The sequence below is a fragment of the Scyliorhinus torazame genome, chromosome 1 (assembly GCF_047496885.1).
Source record: "Scyliorhinus torazame isolate Kashiwa2021f chromosome 1, sScyTor2.1, whole genome shotgun sequence".
Classification (NCBI taxonomy): domain Eukaryota; kingdom Metazoa; phylum Chordata; class Chondrichthyes; order Carcharhiniformes; family Scyliorhinidae; genus Scyliorhinus; species Scyliorhinus torazame.
In genome coordinates this window covers 318827631-318851614 of record NC_092707.1, presented here as the reverse complement: position 1 = coordinate 318851614, position 23984 = coordinate 318827631, and positions in this window count along the sequence as shown.

The window sequence follows — 23984 nt, the reverse complement described above, 5'->3', positions numbered from 1 at the left end:
CCCTCCCCCATATCCCCCTCCCCCATATCCCCCATATCCCCCCTCCCCCATATCCCCCATATCCCCAAGTGAATCCAGCCCTAACCTTAACCTCTGCAATGCACGCGCAACCGATGGCGTGCATTCATATACCTGCCTTACACTGTTGCCTTTTACCCCTGCCACCAACCCCAACCCCCCCCCCCCCCCCCCCCACAGGAGAGGCGCGCACACAACAATAGGGAGCATGTGAGGACTGGAGGAGGGCCCGCTGATGAGAGGCCACTGACCGTACACGAGGAAAGGGCCCTGGAACTGGCTGGCGGACCTGAGGACCGGGAGGTTGCTGATGCAGAGGTCGGGGCCCCACGAGCAAGTGAGCCACCGACAGCCCGTCCCCATATCCCCCCTCCCCTATATCCCCCTCCCCCGTATCACCTGGTCACTGCCTGATGTCTAACCATGCATGCTTCATTGTGTATCGCAGGACCAAACGTCCAGGCACCCATCCCCGCAGATGCACACCGCCCGCAGGATGCCCCTCGGAGACCACGGGAGACAGAGAGACCCGGACCCTCCAGCATGCGACGCCCGCAGGATGCCCCTCGCACACCACGGGAGACGGAGAGACCTGGAGCAACAGGGAGACGACACCCCCGTCACGTGCGGGAGCGACCACCCAGCGATGAGGGGGGCAGCCACAGGCCCCCGTCACATCCGAGCCAGGACACCACTACCCAGGACACCACTATCCAGGACACCCCTACCCGGGACACCACTACCCAGGACACCACTACCCAGGACACCCCTACCCGGGACAGCACTACCCAGGACACCCCTACCCGGGACACCACTACCCAGGACACCCCTACCCGGGACAGCACTACCCGGGACAGCACTACCCGGGACAGCACTACCCGGGACAGCACTACCCAGGACACCCCTACCCGGGAAGACGAAATACCGGACAGTGACTCAGAGTGGATGGGTGGAGACGAACCCCCACCCCAAAGTGCCATGGACTCAGAGTGGGACGAAGAGCACGACACAACGCCACTGCTGTCACCAACACCCTCCACCATCGCAGAAACACTCACCACGGTTGGGCACTTTAGTGATGAGGCGTCTGGTACACTCACTGGTGCGCACAACACAGCCGTCCCGGTACAGCAGGTGGAGGTAGGAGCAGCAGAGGGACCGGGCGGTCGGAGGGCAGCCCAGGCCAAGCGAACATCTGCCGCCCAGATGGATCCCGGGTTCCTGGAGTTTCCACACCCACACATAGATCCGATGCAACCACCGACACGGAGACGAGCGAATAGGGTGACGGGTGGCTTGCGGCGGCTGCGGTCGCAGGTGGAGGAGTCCACCCGCGTCCAGGAGCTGGGAGTGGTCCGGTCATGCGTGCCACCCAGGCTGACACCGCACGGGTGGCGTCCGCGGTGGAGGCAATGGGTGCGACGGTGTCAGACATGGGGAACGGTTTGCGAGGCCTGGGGCCTTCCGTGCAGGCGGCGTCTGTGGCCCAGGAAATGGCTGCCCTCTCACAGGAGGCCATGAGCCAGTGCCAGCGCCAGATGGCAGAGGCGCTCAACGCCATAGCCCAGTCTCAGCAGGCCATGGCCCAGTCTCAGCAGGCCATGGCCCAGTCTCAGCAGGCCATAGCCCAGTCTCTGCAGGCCATGGCCCAGTCTCTGCAGGCCATGGCCCAGTCTCAGCAGGCCATCGCTGAGGGCATCGGCGCCAGTGGCCATGTGCGAGCTGGCGTCGCACTGTCGCAGACAGGGTTCGACAACCCCCTGGGCTCCATGGCTGCAAACCTGCAGACCCCTGTCGATACCAGCACGGGCCTCCAGGACTGGCAGCGCCAGATGTCGGGGGCCAGTCCGTTCGCATCCCCCACCCATGTAGAGGCCTGGGGGCCATCGGGCACCCCGAGGGAGGAGGAGGTGGTGTGGTCTGTCCCGGCTCCCTCTGTAGGGGAGGTCCCGGTACACCGCGACACCTCGGACTCCCCCCCTTCCGTCCCAGGTGCATCGGGTGGGCAACGGGCAGGACAGGCTGGCAGCTCGCCATCCCAGTCGCCCGGGCCGCAGCCTGGCCCATCTAGGCCAGGACGCCCCAGGAAACGGCCGCCAAAGGGATCCAGTGTCAGAGGGCAGGAATCACAGGAGTCCACCTCCAGTTCTGCTGTACCATCTGGGGAACCACGTAGACGTAGTCAAAGGGCCCGTAAGGCCAAACAATTAGACACTGAGTAAGTTGGCACGGGTGCAGGGCACAGATGAGTTTTAGGGGCTAGGGCACGTGCATGAACTCCTTTGGTTATTAAAGTCAATGTTACACCTACCGAAGCTGCCTTTGTGCTCTGTCCAAAGTGTTCGGGCGTGTCATGTACGTTGAGCGCAAGTGTGTGTGTGACGGGTGGTCTTACCTCAGCCCCAGGTGAGTCTGCCCCCTTCCCCCTGGGCCGCCATCAACATCCCCCGGGCAGAGGACGGGACCGTGCGCTGCAGTGTCACAGCCGCATGCAGGGATGGTCCGGGTGGATGGTGGTGCTGTGGCCATGGGTCAGACATAGTCCAACGATGTAGAGCCAGGAGCTCATCGGAGGCGGGTTGTCATCATCCTCCATGGCCTGCGATAGACACGCGTCCACCCGCAACTGGGTCAGCCCGGCCCGTTGTGCCGCCGGTGGATCGGCAATTGGGGGTGGGGGGGGTGGTGTGTATGCGGGTGGGGTGTGTGGGGTTGGGGAGGGGGGTGAGGGTGCTGGGTGGGTGGATGGGTGGGGGGTGTGGGTGGTCGGCTGTTGTCATGGTGTGCAGTCTGTGGCCATACTAGCCGATTCCCACGCCCATCTAGTCAGTGAAGCGGGCGTCTATCAGTCTGTCCCGTGCCCGCTGGGCAAGCCAGTAACGGTGGACAGCCACCCGCCTGTGTCTACCCCGTCAGCCCTGACCATTGCCCCCATCCCCCTCATCTGGGGAGGACTGGGCCTCTTCCTGCTGCTCCTCCACTCCGCCCTCCTCTGCCTGCGGCACATCGCCCCTCTGCTGGGCTATGTTGTGCAGGACGCAGCACACCACAATGATGCGGCCGACCCTATCTGACCGATACTGGAGGGCGCCCCCAGAGAGGTCCAGGCACCTGAAACGCATCTTCAGCACGCCAAAGCACCTCTCGATCACTCCCCTTGTCGCTACATGGGCATCATTGTAGCGGTTCTCCGCCTCATTGCATGGCCTCCGTATAGGCGTCATCAGCCACGATCGCAATGGGTAGCCCCTGTCGCCCAGCAACCAGCCCTCAGCCGGGGATGGTGTCTCATGAATGAGTCATGTACACTGCCTGGGTGACGGGCGCAGACGTGCAGGATCATCATGCGGTGGTCGCAGACCACCTGTACGTTCATTGAATAGGTCCCCTTCCTATTAGTGAACACGGCCCTGTTCTCTGCAGGTGGCCGCACGGCGACGTGCATCCCATCGATCGCGCCCTGGACCATGGGGAACCCGGCAACGGCAGAGAAGCCCACGGCCCGGGCATCTTGGCTGGCCCGGTCCACGGGGAAGCGGATGTAGCGGTGCGCCATGGCATAAAGGGCATCTGTCACTGCCCGGATGCACCGATGCACCGATGTCTGCGATATGCCGGACAGGTCCCCACTCGGTGCCTGGAATGACCCCGTTGCATAAAAGTTCAGGGCCACCATAATCTTGACGGACACGGGGAGAGGGTGTCCCCCGCCAGTGCCACGCGGTGACAGGTGTGCCAGCAGGTGGCAGATGTGTGCCACGGTTTCCCGGCTCATCCGGAGTCTCCTCCTGCATTCCCGGTCCGTGAGGTCCTGGTATGACTGCGGGGGCCGGTACACACGGGGCGCCCTCGGGTGCCTCCGTTGCCATGGGGCCGCGACGTCCTCCTCCCCCTCCTCGTCCTGTCGGTCAGGTGTCCCTCCAGCCTGGGCGGCTGCCGCCTGCCCCTCTGCGGCAGCCTGCACCGCCTCTCTGGCACGCTCCTCCTCCTCCTCCTCCTCCTCCTCATCCAGGGCAACAAAGACATGAGCGGCTGCCACCACGGCGGCCAACATCGCTGGATGGTCTGAAAACATGACGGCCTGGTGGGGGGAGGGGAACGACGACATGTCATCATTGCCCATATCCCCTCCTCCCCCCAGCCAGGTGGCATGGACCGCATGGGTCCAACTGTTGGAGGCTGGCACCTGGCCAGGTGGACCAACTCATTTGCCCTCCCATCACCCACCCCGGCACGGACCCCCTCCCCAACCCCCAACCTCCACCCCGGCACGGACCCCCTCCCCAACCTCCACCCCAGCACGGACCCCCCCCCAACCTCCACCCCGGCACGGACCCCCAACCCCCAACCTCCACCCCGGCACGGACCCCACCCAACCCCCAACCTCCACCTCGGCACGGACCCCCCTCCAACCCCCAACCTCCAGCCCAGCACGGACCCCCCCCCAACCCCCAACCTCCACCCCGGCACGGACCCCCTCCCCAACCTCCACCCCAGCACGGAACCCCCCTAACCCCCAACCTCCACCCCAACACGGACCCCCTCCCCAACCTCCACCCCAGCACGGACCCCCCCCCAACCTCCACCCCGGCACGGACCCCCCCCAACCCCCAACCTCCACCCCGGCACGGACCCCCCCCCCCAACCCCCAACCTCCACCCCAGCACGGACCCCCCCCAACCCCCAACCTCCACCCCGGCACGGACCCCCTCCCCAACCTCCACCCCAGCACGGACCCCCCCCCAACCTCCACCCCAGCACGGACCCCCCCCAACCCCCAACCTCCACCTCGGCACGGACCCCCCTCCAACCCCCAACCTCCAGCCCAGCACGGACCCCCCCCCCAACCCCCAACCTCCACCCCGGCACGGACCCCCTCCCCAACCTCCACTCCAGCACGGAACCCCCCTAACCCCCAACCTCCACCCCAACACGGACCCCCACTCCCAACCTCCACCCTGGCACGGAACCCCCCCCCCAACCTCCACCCCAGCACGGACCCCCCCAACCTCCACCCCGGCACGGACCCCCTCCCCAACCCCCAACCTCCACCCCGGCACGGACCCCCTCCCGGCACTCCCCCGGAGCCCAGCCTACTCTAACTACCCCCCCCCCCCCCCCCGCCGCACACACACACAAGCCGAGACACACCTCTCCTCAGGCAATCAGTCTGCGGCCACGCCATTTCCTGCCCAGAGCCAACCCCCCAGGCCGTCACTCACCTCCTCGCTGGTCGGCGTGAGCCTGGAGCACCGGGTCACGCCGATGAAAAGGAGGTTTGATTGACGTCGACGTGAACGGTCATCACGTCGACGGGACTTCGGCCCATCCGGAAGGGAGAATATCGGCTGGCTGAAAATCGGCTGCCTTGCGCAGACCCGTGACATTCTCCGCGGCAGCGGCGCCATTAACGCCCCGCCGACTTTTCTCCCTTCGGAGACTTCGGCGGGGGCGGGGGCGGGATTCACGGCGGCCAACGGCCATTCTCCGACCCGGCGGGGGGTCGGAGAATGACGCCCCATATGTCAGCTTTTGCCGGGTTCTGATTTGCTGCATCTTTTGCAGCACTGGAAGGTGATCCAGGTTAGGTAAATGAATGGCCGGAACAGTCGTCCGCAGGTTACGATTCATAAGGAGCTGTGCCGGAGACATGCCGTTGGACAGAGGGGTTGCCCTGTACTCCAGGAGAGCAAGGTTAAAGTCCAAAGCTGAGTCCGCAGCCTTGCAGAGCATTTGCTTCACGATATGGACCCCTTTTTCGACCTTCCCGCGAGATTGCGGGTAATGCGGGCTTGAGGTGATGTGCTGGAACTGGAATAGCTTTGCGAAGTTGGACCATTCTTGGCTGTAGAAGCAGGGACCATTGTCGCTCATGACTGTGAGCGGAATACCATGCCTGACAAATGTTTCCTTGCAGGCCTTGATGACAGTCCTTGATGTTAAGTCGGACAGTTTCACCACTTCGGGGTAACTCAAGAAGTAGTCAATTATAAGGACGGAGTCACGCCCATTGACGTGAAAAAGGTCGATTCCCACCTTAGACCACGGAGAGATCACGATCTCGTGCTGCTGGAGCGTTTCTTTGGACTGTGCAGGCTGGAAACACTGGCAGGTCGTGCAATTGAGGACCATGTTGGATATGTCCTCGATGATGCCAGGCCAATAGACAGCCTGCCGGGCCCTAAGCCTACACTTCTCAATACCTCGTGTATCTGCATGAGCACTAAGCTCTGGAGGCTGCGAGGAATGACGATGCGATCCAACTTGAGGAGGATCCCCTCGACAACTGTTAGGTTATCCTTTACATTAAAGAACTGGAGGCATTGCCCTGTCTGCCAGCCATTTGTGAGGTGATGTATGATCCGCTGCAGAAGAGGATCCTTGGCGGACTCTTCTCGAATGTTGACGAGCCGTTCGTCTGATGCCGGGAGGGTGCTGGCACAAAGTTGCACCTGTGCCTCAATTTGGCGGATAAAGTTGACTTGTTCACAGGGCGAGGTGATGGCACGCGACAGGGCATCCGCAATGATTAGCTCCTTTCCAGGTGTGTAAACCAGTTCAAAATGCCGTCTTGGCTGGCGTCTGTGGAGATTTTAGTCTCCCGCTCTGCATCAAAAAAAGCTAGAACAGGAGCGGTGGTTAGCTTCACTTTTAACTCAAGCCACTCTGCTCGATGTGTGGGTAGCCACTGGAAAGTGATGGACTTCTTCACCAGGTGCCTGAGAGCCGTGGTGTGTGACGCGAGGTTGGGAATGAACTTTCCTGAAAAATTTACCATACCCAGGAAGCGGAGTACCGCCTTTTTGTATTCCGGGGTCTTCATTGTGTTGATGGCCTTGACTTTGTCTGAATCTGGTTGGGAACCCTGCTGGGATATTTGATCACCCAAAAACTTGATTGATGACATGCCAAAGGAGCATTTGGCTTTGTTCAACTTAAGGCCGTTGGCATGTATGCGTCTGAAGACTTGTTGCAGACGAGAAATATGTTCCTCCGGGGTCGTGGACCAAATAATGACATCATCAACATAAACCCGCACACCCTCAATGCCCTCCAGCATCTGTTCCATTATCCTATGAAAGATTTCAGAGGCCAAAACAATACCAAACGGCATGCGGTTGTAACAATACCTTCCGAAAGGTGTATTAAACGTGCAGAGCTTCCTGCTGGACTCGTCCAGTTGTATCTGCCAGAAGCCAAGCGATGCACCCAGCTTTGTAAAGAATTTGGCATGTACCATCTTGCTTGTCAGCTCCTCCCACTTCGGGATCGGGTCGTGTTCCCGCATGGCGTTTCGGTTAACATCCTTGGGATCGATACAAATGCGCAGTTCTCCAGAGGGCTTCTTCACACAGACCATCAAGCTGACCCAGTCAGTTGGTTCCGTCACTTTAGATATTATAACCTGATCTTGGAGCTCCTGCAACTGTGCCTTTAAACGGTCCTTCAGAGGAGCCGGCACCTGGCGCGGTGCATGGATCACAGGCGTGGCATCAGGCCTGAGCAAAATTTTGTAGCGGTACGGCAGCGTGCCCATCCCACTGAACACATCCGGGTATTGCAATAGTAGCTCGTCAATGTCGGCCTGAAGTGTCATATTGGCAGAGGACATGGCATGTACACGCTGGACGAGATTGAGTAGCTTGCATGCATGAGCACCAAGCAGGGAAGCCTTGTCGGGCTTGACGATTTCAAACCGCAAAGTGGCCTTGATGGCCTTGTTGGAGACATGCAGGTGACAGGACCCTAACGCAGTGATGGCATTGCCATTATAATCAAGCAGCTGGCAGGCCGGCGGAAGAATTTTTGGCTGCCTTTAGATATGAGCAAGATCTGCTTGAGATATGAGATTGGCTGAAGCACCAGTGTCCAGCTTGAACCGGATGCTGCATTGGTTGACTTGTACGACAGCACGCCATTCGTCCGCAGAATCCACATTGAGGATGGGTAGGCGTGTTGCTTAATGTGAGGAGGCCTTGTCATACATGGTAATGATGCCCACTCGATATTGGGACTCCAGGCAGTCATCCTCTGGATCCGTGGCGGGATCAGGTTCCAAATCCCTTGCTGCACACTTCGAACGCGTCTGCGTGGAACTGAGATCGCTGCCCCACAATCGGAGGTGCCGACCTGCACAAGGCTGCATAATGGCCAGGCTTCCTACAATTTAGACATCGCCTGCCTCTTGCAGGGCATTGCCGCTTTAAATGGGCGGTGCCGCAGTTCGGGCACGTCATCACGTCGACATCGTAACGCTCCGTGCGTCGTCGCACATGTACAGTGCAGTCAGCCACCGTTCGCACCTGCGCAGTGTGGTCTTCGGCACCTTCGTTCTCCCGGCCTTGGTGCGCATGCATGGGACCCCGGGAAAAGCGCGTAAAATGGCCGCCTTCATCGCTGCTCAGGCGCCGCATTCGGGCGATGGCCTGTACACTCTCAGCCTTGTGGGAGGTAGGTTGGTCCTGGTCTGCCGACTTAAGGCGGGAGTAGCGACTTTTCGCCGGTTCATGGACTTTACACGTCTCGATGGCCACTGGTAGGGTCATATTTTTTTATTTTTAGGAGCTGCTCCCGCAGGGCGACGGAGTGGACGCCAAACACGATCTGATTCCTGATGAGGGAATCAGCAGTGTCACCGTAGTTGCAGGATTGCACTAGAATGCGAAGATGAGTGAGAAAAGACTGGAAAGGCTCGTCCTTACCCTGAAGGCGTTGCTGGAAGACATAGCGCTCGAAACTCTCGTTCGTTTCAACTTCACAGTGACTGTCAAATTTGGCTAACACGGTTTGGAACTTGGTCTTGTTCTCACCGTCGGAAAAAGTGAGCTAATTGAAGATTTGGATGGCCTGGTCCCCCGCAGTCGATAGGAGCACCGCGATTTTTCTGGCATCGGAATCATTTTCGAGGCCCAAGGCCTCAAGGTATAGACTGAATTTCTGCTTGAAGACCCGCCAGTTGGTGCCGAGATTTCCGGAGATCCAGAGCTGTGGAGGTGCCTGGATCTTCTCCATGCTGCTGGAAGGCACTTGCTGGTCGTCACTGAATTCTTGAAGGTAAATTACTTAGATGAGGTAGCCACTCCTGGTATGATGTCGTGTTATTCACCCTGGGGTAACACGGACTGCAAAACGATGCAGATAAATGATAAAGCATACACCAAACGTAGTCATTGGTTCAATACAATTTATTGAACTTCTGCAACAATGCACACAGTTGCCTGTGGGTTTACTCTCTGCTGCTCTAAGTAAACAAACTCTAACTATCTAGACCAGGCTAGCTCTGATCCACGTGTAGAAGGTGCTGACTGATATGTACACCCTGACTGTCACTACAGTTGTCACCAGTGGAAAGAGGCGGAGTGCTGATGCCTCGTGTGATTTATATTGGAAGCCCCCCTCTGGTGTTCTGTCTGGTGATTGGTTGTGTTCTGTTCTGTATGTTGATTGGCTAACCTGGGTGTCTGTCACTGCCTGCTTTTACCTCATGATGTGCATGGGTGCATATGATGACAGTGGTAATCTGCTTTCTTGAACCATTGCTGTCCATGGTGTGTAGGTAGAACCATGGTGCTGCTAGGAACGAAGTTCCAGTTGTGTCACAGTCCTTAAGGTTCACACCTCTCTGGATGGTCATGTTGTAAGTGCGGAGCAGAGAACCAGAATGAGTGAGTCATTAGCAAGTATTGAAAGGTGCCACCTGGCCCATCCAGAAAATGAAACTGCATCTTCAGAAGTCAGATGACCTGCTCAATTTCTGTCATGGTGAGCAGGTGACAGAGGTTGTACCATCTCTGTGGCTCTGACAGGAAATCCCTTGGAGGGGAGAGTAGCCATCTCTCTAAGAGACTTCCGTTGTCCCCTACAATCTATCCATGTAGCCTGGGGGTTGGAGTGAAGATCTGAGGCAGCCTGGACTGCTGGAGGATGAAGGACTCATACAGTTGGAAAGAAAGATGGACGCACAAATGGAAGAATCCCAAGTTCTGGTCACAAAGCATTTGAAATTTGAAGAAGCGAAAACACTTCCTGTTGATGAATCTGAGTGGATAGTCACTGAGAGCCGTGATGGTCACATGGGTGCAATCGATAATGCTCTGGAATCCTGGAATAGCAGCAAAATCCACTGCTCTCAATCCCTGTGAGGGTATGTTTGTCTGGAATTGAATGTACTGCCCAGCCTGAGCACAGCGCCATCAGTCACCTGATAGATGCAGAGGTGCGCTGCCTTAGCAAAACACCATCATGTCCCAGTTGATCTTGGAAGGAATCAGAAGTGAAGAAGTTCAAGGTCACATTGACTTTGACAGCTACTGGCAGGGCCTGGTGAGAATGCTGTGAGGTGTGAGGGCTTCGACACTGAGGGCATATTTGTCCAGAGTCATCTGGAGAGTCGCAGTTCCCAGCAGCACTGGCTGCTTCTTTGCCAATAGATCCTATGCTGAGGGTATAGCCTCTGTGTTCTTTCTGTTCTTCAGTCCATTTCTCTGCGCTACGTTCCCACCCTCCACCCCACCCCCACACCACTCCGTCACCTTTCCCCGAGACCTGGGGCTCTGGCATTCCTTTTTTTTAAAATTTAGAGTACCCAATTCATTTTTTTTCCAATTAAGGGGCAATTTAACATGGCCAATCCACCTAGCCTTCACATTTTTGGGTTGTGGGGGCGAAACCCACGCAAACATGGGGAGAATGTGGGGCAGCACGGTAGCCTTGTGGATAGCACAATTGCTTCACAGCTCCAGGGTCCCAGGTTCGATTCCGGCTTGGGTCACTGTCTGTGCGGAGTCTGCACATCCTCCCCGTGTGTGCGTGGGTTTCCTCCGGGTGCTCCGGTTTCCTCCCACAGTCCAAACATGTGCAGGTTAGGTGGATTGGCCATTCTAAATTGCCCTTAGTGTCCAAAATTGCCCTTAGTGTTGGGTGGGGTTACTGGGTTATGGGGATAGGGTGGAGGTGTTGACCTTGGGTCGGGTGCTCTTTCCAAGAGCCGGTGCAGACTCAATAGGCCGAATGGCCTCCTTCTGCATTGTAAATTCTATGATGAATGTGCAAACTCCACACGGACAGTGACCCAGAGCCAGGATCGAATCTGGGACCTCGGCGCCATGAGGCAGCGGGGCTAACCCACTGCGCCACCGTGCTGCCCTGGCTCTAGCATTCCTGTGGATGGTGGCCTACCTCATTGTCACTAGGCTTAAGATCTGAGATTCATGCCCCGTTGTCAGCTGCTGCCTTTTTTTGTGCAGGTGTCCTTCACAACCTTACCCGCTGATCTTCTGCCCCTGCGGTACCAGGAGAGGGCTGCCCACTACACCACCCACTCCTGACATCGCTTCCCAATGGTTGAGTCCTTCTTTGCACCATTCACCCTTCGATCAGTAATTGTCTTGGGTTGCCATGACTGCCTTCATGCTGTGTACTGGCTTCGCTTAACACGCTCTTTATGAGCTCTTTGGAATGGACAGGATTGCAATCTTGCCTACCCTGTCCTGATTAAATTGGTTGGCAGTGGGAATGTCATGCAGCCAGCGCCTGTATTTTTGGGCCCGTTCCACCTCCTTTCCAATCTCTAACAGGACCAGACAATTCAGCAGTAACTCTGTTTATCTTGACTCCCCACAGAAGCTGCAGAGTATTTCCAGCAGTTTCTGTTCTAATTTCAGGTTTCCAGCATTAACAGTATTTTGCTTTTGAGCAGGTCATTTGTCTTCTCTTTATTTGCACTTTCACAGGAACCAGTGTGAGTTTGTTCAAAGAACATCCTGGATGCTATGATAGTTACAGTTGACGCACAACTGAATTGTCAACTACAACAAAAGCGTAATACGGCCACTGAATCACCAGGCATGTATACGTTGCAAATAACAGTCAGTGAATCAAACCTGCAATGGTAATAATATGTCAAAAGACCTGTTTTACTGAAAAGGTCCAGCAAATTATTATTACTCAGTGGCAGCCCTGTCTCTCTGGAAACTCTCCCTCCTTTGAGTCTGAAGGATATATTTTTAAGCTCACACCAGAGACTGGAACATATAATTTAGTTTGACATTTCAGTGCAGCAGTCTATTGGCTGACCCGCAAAACCAAAAGGTGAACATAAAAGATCCCACTGCCTTATTTGGCAATGAGAATGTTTCCCAGTGTCTTGGTTAGCAATAATCCCTCAACCAGCATCACTAAAACATATCTCGCCACTTAGCTCAATGCTGTTTGTGGGACCTTCCTGTGCACAAGTTGGCTGCACCCTCTCACTAAATTATTACATTAATACTTCTTGATTGGCTGCAAACTGTTTTGGGAATGCTTAAGGTCATAAAATTCCTCAGGTGGGATTCTCCGACACCGGAATCGGGAAACACGATTGGGCGGAGAATCGGTCCCGAAACCGAAATCGCAGCGGGCGCCGATTTGACGCCAAATCGTAATTGTCCGTCACCTCGACAGCGGCGTCAATGTGGTCTGGAACGTACGTATGGTAAACAACATTTGCACATCATTAGCGGGACTGACCCGGTATTCTCCGGGGCCTCCGCAATTCTCCGCCTCCGACGGGCCGAGTACCCGACGTCGAGGCTAACTTGTGCGTTTAAAAATCATGAAACTGGTGTCGGGGCTGTTGAGGGAGAGAGAGAGGAGGTAGGGCACAGAGAGGAGCGACTGGAGGCTGCTGGGCCGGCCATTGGCCAGGCTGGCTGGAGTGGAGCCCTGTCGGGCCGGGGGGATGACTGGGGGGAAGGGCCAGGAGGCCGGGGTCACCCCGACCCCCCCCCCCCCACCTCCCCCACCCCCCCCCCCACCCCCCACCCCGCCACAGGACTGCGGCAGTGTCCAGCAACGGACCGCCATTGCCGCGACCTGCAAGGCAGCCATCTTGTTGTGCATCCCACTGACCACCCACCATGGCCCCTGGATCCACAGAGTGAAACTGGCCATATAGGTCCACCAATTACCCTACCCCGCACCCCACCACCTGCCACACACCTCCACCCAGTCGCCATCCGCTGGGTCATCACATGGCCCACTCAGAGCAACACCCATTGTAGCCCCCACGGAGGTGCAGGGCGGGGCCCGGGGAACGTTGCACGGGCAAGGGTAGTGCCAGCCGATGACACCCCTGGCATCAGGGAGAGGCAGCAGGGCCAGAGGCTCTCATGGTGCTGGGCAACGATGGAGCTAGGGGTGCGGGGATGGGGAGGGAACATGCGCGGGCAGAGCCCGCAGTGCCAACCAAGGCCACCATGTATCCCATTGGACCAGGTTGGGCACAGGGAACCATGCTAACACGTCGGACTTTCACACCCTGCAGACAATGGATATTGGGATTCAACCAGCAGATAACTGAAATGTTGGAGAATGAAAGGTTTAGTGAGAGGGAAGACCAGAGGGAGATCAACATTAGTAGAGAAATGATGCTGGGAAAATTGATTGGATTGAAGGCGGATAAATCCCCAGAGCCTGAGAATCTGCATCCCAGAGTGCTTAAGGAGGTGGCTCTGGAAATAGTGGATTCATTGGTGGTCATCTTCTGGGATTCTATAGACTCTGGAACAGTCCCTGCAGATTGGTGGGTAGCTAATGTCACTCCAATATTCAAAAATGGAGGTGGAGTGAAAACAGAATTATAGACCAATAAGCCTAACATCGGTAGTGGGGAAAATTCTTGAATCCATTATCAAGGACTTTACAGCGGAACATTTAGAAAGCAGTGGCAGGATCAGTCAGAGTCAGCATGGATTTATGAAGGGGAAATCATGCTTGACAAATCTGTTGGAATTCTTTGACGATGTAACCTGTACAGTTGACAAGGGGGGGCCAGTCAAAGTGGTATATTTGGACTTTCAGAAGACGTTTGGCAAAGTCCCATGTAGGAGATTATTGTGCAAAATTAAAGCACATGAGATTGAGGGAAGTGTATTGAGATGGATAGAAAACCGGTTGGCAGAGAGGAAACAAAGAGTAGGAATTAATGGGTCCTTTTCAAATTGGCAGGCAGTAACTAGTGGGGTGCCACAGGGATCGGTCCTGGAACCCCAGCTATTCACAATATATATTAATGATTTGGATGAGGGAACAAGATGTAACATCTCAAAGATTGCAGATGATACCAAGTTGGGTGGGAGGGTGAACTGTGACGAGCTCCAGCTGTTGTACTGACTGGGGGCGGGGGACACTGGATGGACTCGCCCCATCTCCAGCACGTCCTGCAAGACACAAGACAAGGTGCATGATTAAACCGCGGGCTGGGGTGGGAGGGTGGGTGGGTTGCGGGTGCGGGGGTGGTGAGAGTGAGGGTGGTGTAAGGTGAGGGTGGGGGTGAATGTAGTGTGGGGGTGAGGGCAGAAGTGAGTATGCAGGTGGTGTCGGGGTGAGTGTGGTGGTGAGGGTGGTGGTGAGGGTGGTGTTGGGGGCGAGGGTGGGTTGACACACGTGTCATGGGGAATCACAACTCAGCAGGGTCTCACTTACTCGCCTGCGGCCGAACTCCACCTTGGTGACCTCCCTTTCCTCCGGGCCGCCAACCACATCCAAGGCCCTCTGCTCTGCCACAGTGAGGGGTTGCTGGTCCGGCGATCCCACTCCAATATTCTCCCGCTCCTGTCGGTTATGGGTGGCCTTCTCCTGGCGGAGAGGGCTGCGAAAGGAAATTGAAAGTGTTAGACAGTCCAACACATGCAGCCCAGGGGGTAGATAGCTAGAGGCCTCAGTGGCCAGGGCACCCAGCCATGGTGGCTGGTATGGGTACCGGCATGTGGGGCAGGGTGGGGTTTTGGCTACCCACCGGGTTGTGGAGGGGGTGGGGAGGATAGGGTTACGGGTGTGTGGGATGGGGTTAGTGCCAAGGGCAGAGTGCTGCTTACTCACCATGGTCACCCTGAGGAGGTTGTGCAGTTTATTTCGGCACTGCTGGCTGGTCTGGACAGTGTTTCTGGTGGTGCTGACCGCCTCTGCCACCTGCGCCCAGGCACGATGAACGGTGGCAGCTGGCAGTCTCCTTCTCGGGCCGGGGTACAGGGTCAACTACCTCTCCTCCACGGCATCCAGGAGGGTCTCCAGCTCAGCGTCGGTGAAGCGTTGTTCCATGCGTCTTGCTGCCATCTTGTTGGCTGGGATGGTAAGTCTGGGGAGTGAAGTGTGTTTACACGGCTGCAGCTTGTTACCTCCTGAGTGTCAATCGTGAATCCGGCGAATCCCACGCTGTTTCTCTTGGAATCGATTGTGTTCCACGTTGCGCTGGTGCTAGTCCTTCAACGGTTGCTGAAAAGGTCCAGGTGCGGCGCCAGTTTTGCCGTCTTGGAAACCCACGAATCCTGTGCCGAAGTCAACCTCTCAGAAATGGAGAATCCAGCCCGTCACCTTCTCAATTCAAGTGTTTGATTTTAACAGGCTTCCTTTGAGCAATAACTTGTTTCTGCAGCTGGGTGTGGCCTTGATGGTAGCTGCTGCTACTAGAACATAGAACATAGAACGATACAGCGCAGTACAGGCCCTTCGGCCCACAATGTTGCACCGAAACAAAAACCATCAAACCTACACTATGCCATTATCATCCATATGCTTATCCAATAAACTTTTAAATGCCCTCAATGTTGGCTAGTTCACTACTGTTGCAGGTAGGGCATTCCACGGCCTCACCACTCTTTGCGTAAAGAACCTACTGTGTCCCTTTCGCCAGTTAGTGTGCTGTGGGTATGTAATTATTTCCCTTTGATTGTACCCATACTGTGAACCCAGCTTTACAGCATATATGTGCCAATTCCTATCTCTCAACTTTGAAGCTCCCTCTTCAACATCCCATTGTTTTTCCCTAATCACACAGAGTCAAAGAGGTTTACAGCATGGAAACAGGCCCTTCGGCCGAACATGTCCATGCCGCCCAGTTTTTAACCACTAAGCTAGTCCCAATTGCCCGCTTTTGGCCCATAACCCGCTATACCCAGCTTTCCCCTATAACTGTCTAAGTGCTTTTTAGAAGACAAAATTGTACCCGTCTCTACTACTGCCTCTGGCAGCTTGTTCAAGACACTCACCATCCTCTGTGTGAAAAAAGGTAGCCATGCATGCCGCTGACAGCTATAAACCTGGTGCCCTGGGTCGTATAGGTGACCCCCCTGGGTGCTCTCTGGCCCCAGCCGGCCCGTCAGCTGCATGGGTGCTCCAGCACAACCTGTCCCATCTTTGCAGCCTCGATAATTGTGTGTGCGGGGGTGTATTGTTTATGCGCAGCTGCAGCTTGTCAGCCCTGCGAGTGTCCAACACGGACCCGGCGAAACCCGCTCCAGGGAGAAAAGTCCCAGTCTAAGCAGCCTCTCCTTATAACTCAAACCATCAAGTCCTGGAAGCATCCTAATAAATCTTTCTGCACTCTTTCTAGTTTAATAATATGTTTTCTATAATAGGCTGACCAGAACTGTACACAGTATTCCAAGTGTGGCCTTACTAATGTCTTGTACAACTTCAGCAAGCCACCTGACTCCTGCATTCAGTGTTCTGACCAATGAAACCAAGCATGCCGAATGCCTTCTTCACCACCCTGTCCACCTGTGACTCCAGTTTCAAAGAGCTATGAACATAGAATCATAGAATTTACAGTGCAGAAGGAGGCCATTCGGCCCATCGAGTCAGCACCGGCTCTTGGAAAGAGCACCCTACCCAAGGTCAACACCTCCACCCTATCCCCATAACCCAGTAACCCCACCCAACACGAAGGGCAATTTTGGACACTAAGGGCAATTTAACATGGCCAATCCACCTAACCCGCACATCTTTGGACTGTGGGAGGAAACCGGAGTACCCGGAGGAAACCCACGCACACACGGGGAGAACGTGCAGACTCCACACAGACAGTGACCCAAACCGGAATCGAACCTGGGACCTTGGAGCTGTGAAGCAATTGTGCTATCCACAATGCTACCGTGCTGCCCTAATGCACTCCTTGTACTCTTTGTTCTATAACTTTCCCCAACACCCTACCAATAACTGAGCAGGTCCTACCCTGATTTGATCTACCAAAATGCATCATCTCACATTTATCTAAATTAAACTCCATCTTTAAGTAAACACTTGCTTTTCGCACTGGTATGCAAATTCAAATATCGACACCCCCTCCAGACAACTTCCTTACAATTTCCCTTTATATTTTATTTTATTTTATTTCATATTTTAACCTTAATTTTTCCCAATTCCTAACACCTTCCTTCTTTTCGCAAATGAAATGTCAAAATTTGAAAGACAATTTCTTTTCGCAACCATTTCTTATCAGTCCTACCATATTTAACATTACAAATATTTAAAACATGCATTAACATAAAACATACCCCGAAGAACTTACACACAAGCTTCTCTTTTACACTTGTGACAATGCATCAGCAATTATGATTTCTCTCCCAGCAGCATGAACGATTTTCAAATTAAACGGTTGTAGTAACAAAATCCATGTAAATAACCTGATGTTCCGATTTCAAAATATCTGCCGAAATTCCAAAGATTAAGATTTGTATATATGATTGTTTCTACTGAATCACTGGCAACATGCATCTCGAAATGTTGTAATGTCAATTCCAAACTTAAAGGGCGGGATTCTCCGTCGGCCGACGTCAAAATTGCGAACCGTGATTGGGAGGAGCCGGAAATTGAGGCTGGCGTCCAATGGTATGTCATGTTCCGGTGCCTGGCCAGCGGCGTGAATGCGTTCTACGCCACACACCGGTGTCGGCAGTCAAATTGAACAGTAAAGATCATTGGCATGTCATTAACGGGCCTGACCCGGCATTCTCTGACGATCCTAGGATGCTCCCACCCCGCCAGGCAACGGCGAAGTTCATTTGTGGTATTTAAAATCGGGAAATAGTCTCCGTTGTTGATGAGGGGGAGTGAGGAGATAAGAAATGTTCCCAAAGGCGCAGCCAGGGTCGGTGGGGAGTAACGGGGCTCGACCAGGGGATGGGCCGTGGGGCGGGATGTCCTCCTGGGACCGGTGTGTCCAGGCATGGACCAACATTACCGCAGTCAGCAAGGCAGCCATCTGGCTGTGCACCCCACTGACTGCCACAGAGCATCACCAGTTGCCCCCCCTCTGACAACCAGGCGCCACCCTGCTGGCAGAAATTCATGCAGCCTACCCAAGGAGGATGTCCACAGTAGACCCCATAGGAGAGCACAGGACAGGGGCCACAGAGCATACCACTGGCATGGGTAGTGGCAGCCAACAGTACCCCTGCTGGCAGGGATGGATGCCGGAGTCAGATGCCGCCTCCCCTCCGGCGCCAGGCACTGACGTGGCCAGGTGTGCGGCGCGGAGGGCAACCTGTCGGTGGAACAGCCGGGGTGGGAATAGGGGTTGGGGGGGCAAGCAGTGGAAGGGGCTGCAATGCAGGCCAGGGCCACCGTGCAGCTCGGTGGACCTGGTTGGGCACGGAGGTAACCGCCATGCTAACATGTCCATCTTTCACCCCTGAAGCCAATGGAATTTGATATCTAGCCAGGGGTGGTTGGCATCTGCCTAGCTGCCGCAGCCCTGGCGGATGCCATGAGGTTGTATGTGCAGGAGATGTTTAGGGAGGATCCTGCAGCAGCGGATCCTCGCCCAGGGGAATGGGAGTCAGCCGGAGAGGATGGGGAGTAAGCTGTCCAACAGGCCAAAGATGAGGTGGGAAGGCAGTGCTGCATCAGGCCAATCACACGCCAGCATTCGTTGGAATTGCACTAGTTCGACATGGCACCAGTGCTAGCCCATTAGGATGTCCTGAATCGCACTAGGACTCACTCAGCTATTGGGATCGCAGAACACTGCCGATTCAGTCCCAGCATCAGAACAGAGATTGACTCCAAAGGTCTTTTTTCAATTGTAGAATATTTCTGTTGATTAGGATTTAATTTCCTTGAGAAATATCCCACTGGCTTCTCAATTCCAAGTTCATCTTCCTGTAACACAACCACCATGGCAAAGTCACTGCCATCCACAGACAATTTAAACTAGTTATCATAATTTGATGCAGCTAGCACTGGCATTGTTGTCAACCCAGTTTTTAAACGTTGGAATGCAGTTTGACATACAGTTTGCAGTCCTCTGTCCAGTTAAATTTCTTCTTCTTCTTCAGGAGTTCTGTTAATGTTGCTACCACGCTGCTCAAGTTCGGCACAACTTTACGATAAATTCTACTAATCCCCAGAAATCTTAAAATCTCTTTTCTTGTTGTAGGTTCTAGAAAATCCCAAATGGCCTGCATTTTCACATCTCGTGGAGCCATCTGACCATGTCCCATGATCTGTCCTAAATATGAAATCTGAGCTTTTGCAAATTTGATTTTAGCCGAATTCTTGACTAGATTAGCTTCTTTTAAGTGTTCAAACAGTTCTTTTAAGTGTTGCAGATTTTTATAAGGCCATGAAATTTCCACACTGAGTTTGTAGAAATGGAAACTTACTTTATTTTACAGCATCATTACATACAGCTCCAGCAGTTCCCTACTGGGTCTTCACTACTCAGTGCCTCACTGGCCGACTCTATTTATACATAGTCAGACATTGTTAGAGCTCATATTCTTCAAGATCCACGGAGTAGTTAATCATTCCCACCCAGTAAGATCTGTGTGGATTATAACACAAAAGTTCTTCCCAACTTCAACTGAACTAAATTGTCCATGTACACTACACAGTGACTCAGTCCCTGAATAACCTTATTCGTTAGTCTCTGAAATGCTGCGGGTACATTCTTCATCCCAAACTGCATAACTTTAAATTGATAATGTCCATGGGTGGCATCACAAATGCTGAGAATTCCTTTGCCCTTTCGGAAAAAGATACTTGCCAATGTCCCTTTAGCAAGTCTATTTTTATGATGAGTATATACTTTCCAACTCTTTCAATTCAATCCTCCAACCATGGTATAGGAAACAATTCTCTCCCGGTGGCTACATTTGCTTTCCTGTAGTTCACAAAATGTCTTTGTGTTCTACCTGGCTTTGACACCATTACAACAGCTGAACTCCAATCGCTAGAACGCAATTCAATAATGACATTTTGGAGCTCATGTTAAATTTTCTTCTGTACTTGTAATAACTTTGCTGGATTTAACCTCTATGAATGTTACTTTATTGGAACTGTTTCCCCCACATCTACATCATGCATTCCAATCACCTCAGCTCTTACCTGGAAGAAAACATAACCAGTTGTTTCAATTTCCCAGTACTTCCTCATTACAGAAATTAATTATAGGCCCAGTCGCCCCAGAAGACAGCCATCAAAGGGGACGCAGGTCACAGGGCGGAATCACAGCAGGCCCCTCCACTCCCGATGTAACGTCTGGGCGTCTACCAAGACGTAGCGTTAGGGCCCTTAAGGCCAGAAAAGTACACCAACTAATTTGGCACGTGTGCAGGGCACAGTTTAATGAAAGGAGCTAGGACACGTATCTGTACATATGCTTTCACATTAAATACCTGTGCATAATGTTACAACTTGCTCCAGTGCCCTGTCAGAAGGACGTGAGGGGTGGGCTGGTCTGGGCTGGCCACAGAGCTGTGGGGCGATGGGAGGGGAAGAGGGGATGGGTGGACGTTAGGGTGAGTTTGACTCAGGGAACGTAGATCAGCCAACACTTACCGCTCCAGTGTCCCACCCAGCATCCCCGCCACCCCAGGGATTCAGTGTCCCATCCCCATCCTGTCCGGCACCCCCCAACACCTCAGGGATTCAATGTCCCATCCCCATCCCGCCCAGCACCCCCGCCACCCCAGGGATTCAATGGGATCATGTGGTGGAATGGCCAACTCGCACGCAGGGATCACCAGGTGGTGGAATGTGCTACCGTGGCCAAGAGTCAGATGTTGTCAAACAATGCGGAGCACCAGAGTTTATCGCAGAGTGGGTCATCATCATCTTTAATCCATGGACCAGATCCGGAGTTGCTGCCAACCCCGGGCTGCATCCGTAGTATGGCAGGTATGTATCAGGGAGGGGGCTGCAGGTGGGGTGTGAGGGAGGGAGAAGTGAGGGGGAGTAGGGTTGGGATGCGTTGTCCATGCCCAAGGCCAGCATCGTACTGGAGGGTCCCTCCAGAGTGGCCCAGGCACCTGAACCACATCTTCAGGAGGCCGAATCACCGCTCGATCGCACCCTGGTCGCTTCATGGGTGTTCTAGCGGGAGGATGATGGGGTTGTCATCGGGGAAGCTGGGGGAGATGGACGGGTTTGGGGTGGGATGCAGTACCAGTGTCCCTGGCCAGTGCCCCCCCCCCCCCCCCCCCCCCCCAGTCGGCGAACCTGGAGGCAATCGGAGCGTCCAATGTGCGTATGCCCTGGCATATACGTTGTGCGGCCTCCCATGCCTGACCGGGTCCCATGTCCTGTCTATCCTCGCCCTCCCCCACATATGCCCCATTGGCCAAGGACTGACATTCATCCTCCTCCTGCAGCATGTCGCCCCTCTGCTGCGGATGTTGTGGAGGACAGGCCATCACGATGCGGGAGACCCTCCCACTGCTATACAGGAGGGCTCCAGAGCGGTCCAGGTACCTGAACACTTAGGGTGGGTTTAAATACTCGGATTTTCTCTCCCGTTGATTAGGAGGCCCTGCCCCTCAGCAGGGAAGCTGGTACTCCACGAGACTCATGGGGCGCCTAATCGTCCCAGCAGCATGGGTCCTGTGGCGGTTACAATAATGTTCACAAACAAATTCGAATGGACTAAATACTGCAGAATTATTTGGAGCATCCCTTCTGTCAAATAATAAGTGGAATCCCTTTGGCCCAATCATGAGGGTAATCTTGACTATATGTCCACAATATTGTTTGATGCCACTTCTTTCCCTGAGACTCTGGATGATGCACCAATGACTTGTACAGTTTTATTTCCAGGCTATTCATGGCCTCTTTAAATAATCCTGACATGAAATTTGATTCTTGATCCAATTGTATCTCTTTTGGTAAGCCATACCTGGTAAATATGACAAATGCAGGATTTTAGAGATATTGGATTATAAATATTTGGCAATTCAAGGATTAAAAGCCTGGGTTAGAGTGTGTTTGACGGCAGTAGATATGTTTTTGAAATAATCCTCTTTTGCAAGACCAGAAAACATTTCGGAGCCAGAGGTGAAATTGACCAGAGTAAGAAACCTGGGCTAATGCACTGCTGTTCGACCAGAGGGAGTCCCTGGGAGTTGTTTTCAGCCTGGGGAGTTAATTTGTATTTCAGCTTGGGGAGATAACTTAATTGCTGCACGGAGCTAAAGTATTCATACCTTTTATGAAAGCTTTTGAGTTGAGTTCTGATCTGGCTACCACTGAGTCCACAAGTAATATATTTCGCTCTCACAATAGGATAATTAAAAAAGATTAATATTTAAAATGCTGCAGACTTGTCAGAGGACAAGGGGGAAGCTGAAACAAACCAGCTGAAAGACTGTTTGAAGACATCCAGCCACATTCTGCAGGGGTTCTAACAGGAGCCAAATCTGTTCTGGAAAGCAAGTATTACTCTGTGCCATTGGGATGTGGGATGGATTGAGAGCTCTATATGTTTCCTTCCCTCTTGTTTAATTGGAAACGTGAATAGTATTTACCTTATTTAGTAGCATTGTTTAAGGAGTAATTGCAACCTATTTTTGGGTGTGATGTTGAAGAGTTTAATGCTGTGTTAATAATACATTTTGTTTCAAAATACTAAATCCCTATTTTTTATGCAGTCACTCCTGGAGCAAAGTATTCTTTCTGCACAGTCTTACAAAATAAACTAAAATATTGGGGTTGAAGTCATTGCTGGAATCAGACACCAAGGAAAGAGGGAGGGATTTCACCAGGCGTCAGACTGGCATTCCCCGATGGGAGATGAGTGGCAGGGTTTAAGAGGCCAGAGAGGGGAAAGTTGGAGGTTAAAAAATGAACTGCGATCTTGGGAAGTGAGGATGCCTTGGACACAATGGACCTGCAAAAGCAGGTCCCCACCCATTTCCCAAGAATAGCCAGCACAACCAAAGCAACTGGCTGTGTGATTGACATGTGTCTCCCCTGTCATGGGTAAAACAATAAAGGGGGTGGGATGAAGCCCTTAAATGACCATGCAAGGATCTGAAAGTGGGTTGTCCGGTGCCTCTATCACCCACTCATACCCATGTCATGAGAATGTCGCTTTAAGAAATGTTTGGCTGCTCATATTACTGCAGTGATGTCAGAGTGTGGGTGGAGCTGGGCTGTCTGTCAGCTTTTTACTTTCGTTTTAGGTTGTTTGCTGCAGGGTGTGTTTTAGTTTCGTTTTCAGTGCTGGAGCTGAAGCCAGACCAAGCAGGTGTATTGCTGTTCTCTCTGCCATCAAAAGACTATCTCTTGGTCATTTGGTCAATTCAGAATTATAAATGTTCTCAGTAGTGAATGTAAACCTAATGTGCTTCTGGTGAAAGGTGTTTCTTCTGTCTTCTGGATGTTGTTTGGGAAAGTATTAAGGATTACTTAGTGTTGTATTCTTTGGGGGTTGTATTTGAATTGATGGTTGCTAAGATGTTCACTGTATGTTTTAAAAAGGTTAACTTGAGTTCATAGAATAAACATTGTTTTGCTTTAAAAAATACTTTTCCATTTCTGCTGTCCCACACCTGTAGAGTGGGCTGTGTGCTCCCCATACCACAATCTATCCAAAGTTGTGGGTCAGGTGAACTCCATGATACACTTTGGGGTTCTCTAAACCCTGGCCCATAACACCCGTCATCCACCAGGACACCCTCCCCCCCAGGATAATCTCATGCCGGTAGGGGCAGGTGGATATGTGGTGGGAAGACCACACTGGTGATTTGCATGCCAGCCCCAACTTCAAACTTGCTGGTGAGGGAAGGTAAAAGCCAGCCCAAGGAACATTCGGCTTGGCTTTAAGGTTGTTTTCTATGAAACCGAGGAGGCTGATGGGTGACCAGATTGAAGTGTATACAATTATGAGGGTCTGGATGGTTTGATAAAGAAGACCATGGGCGCGATTC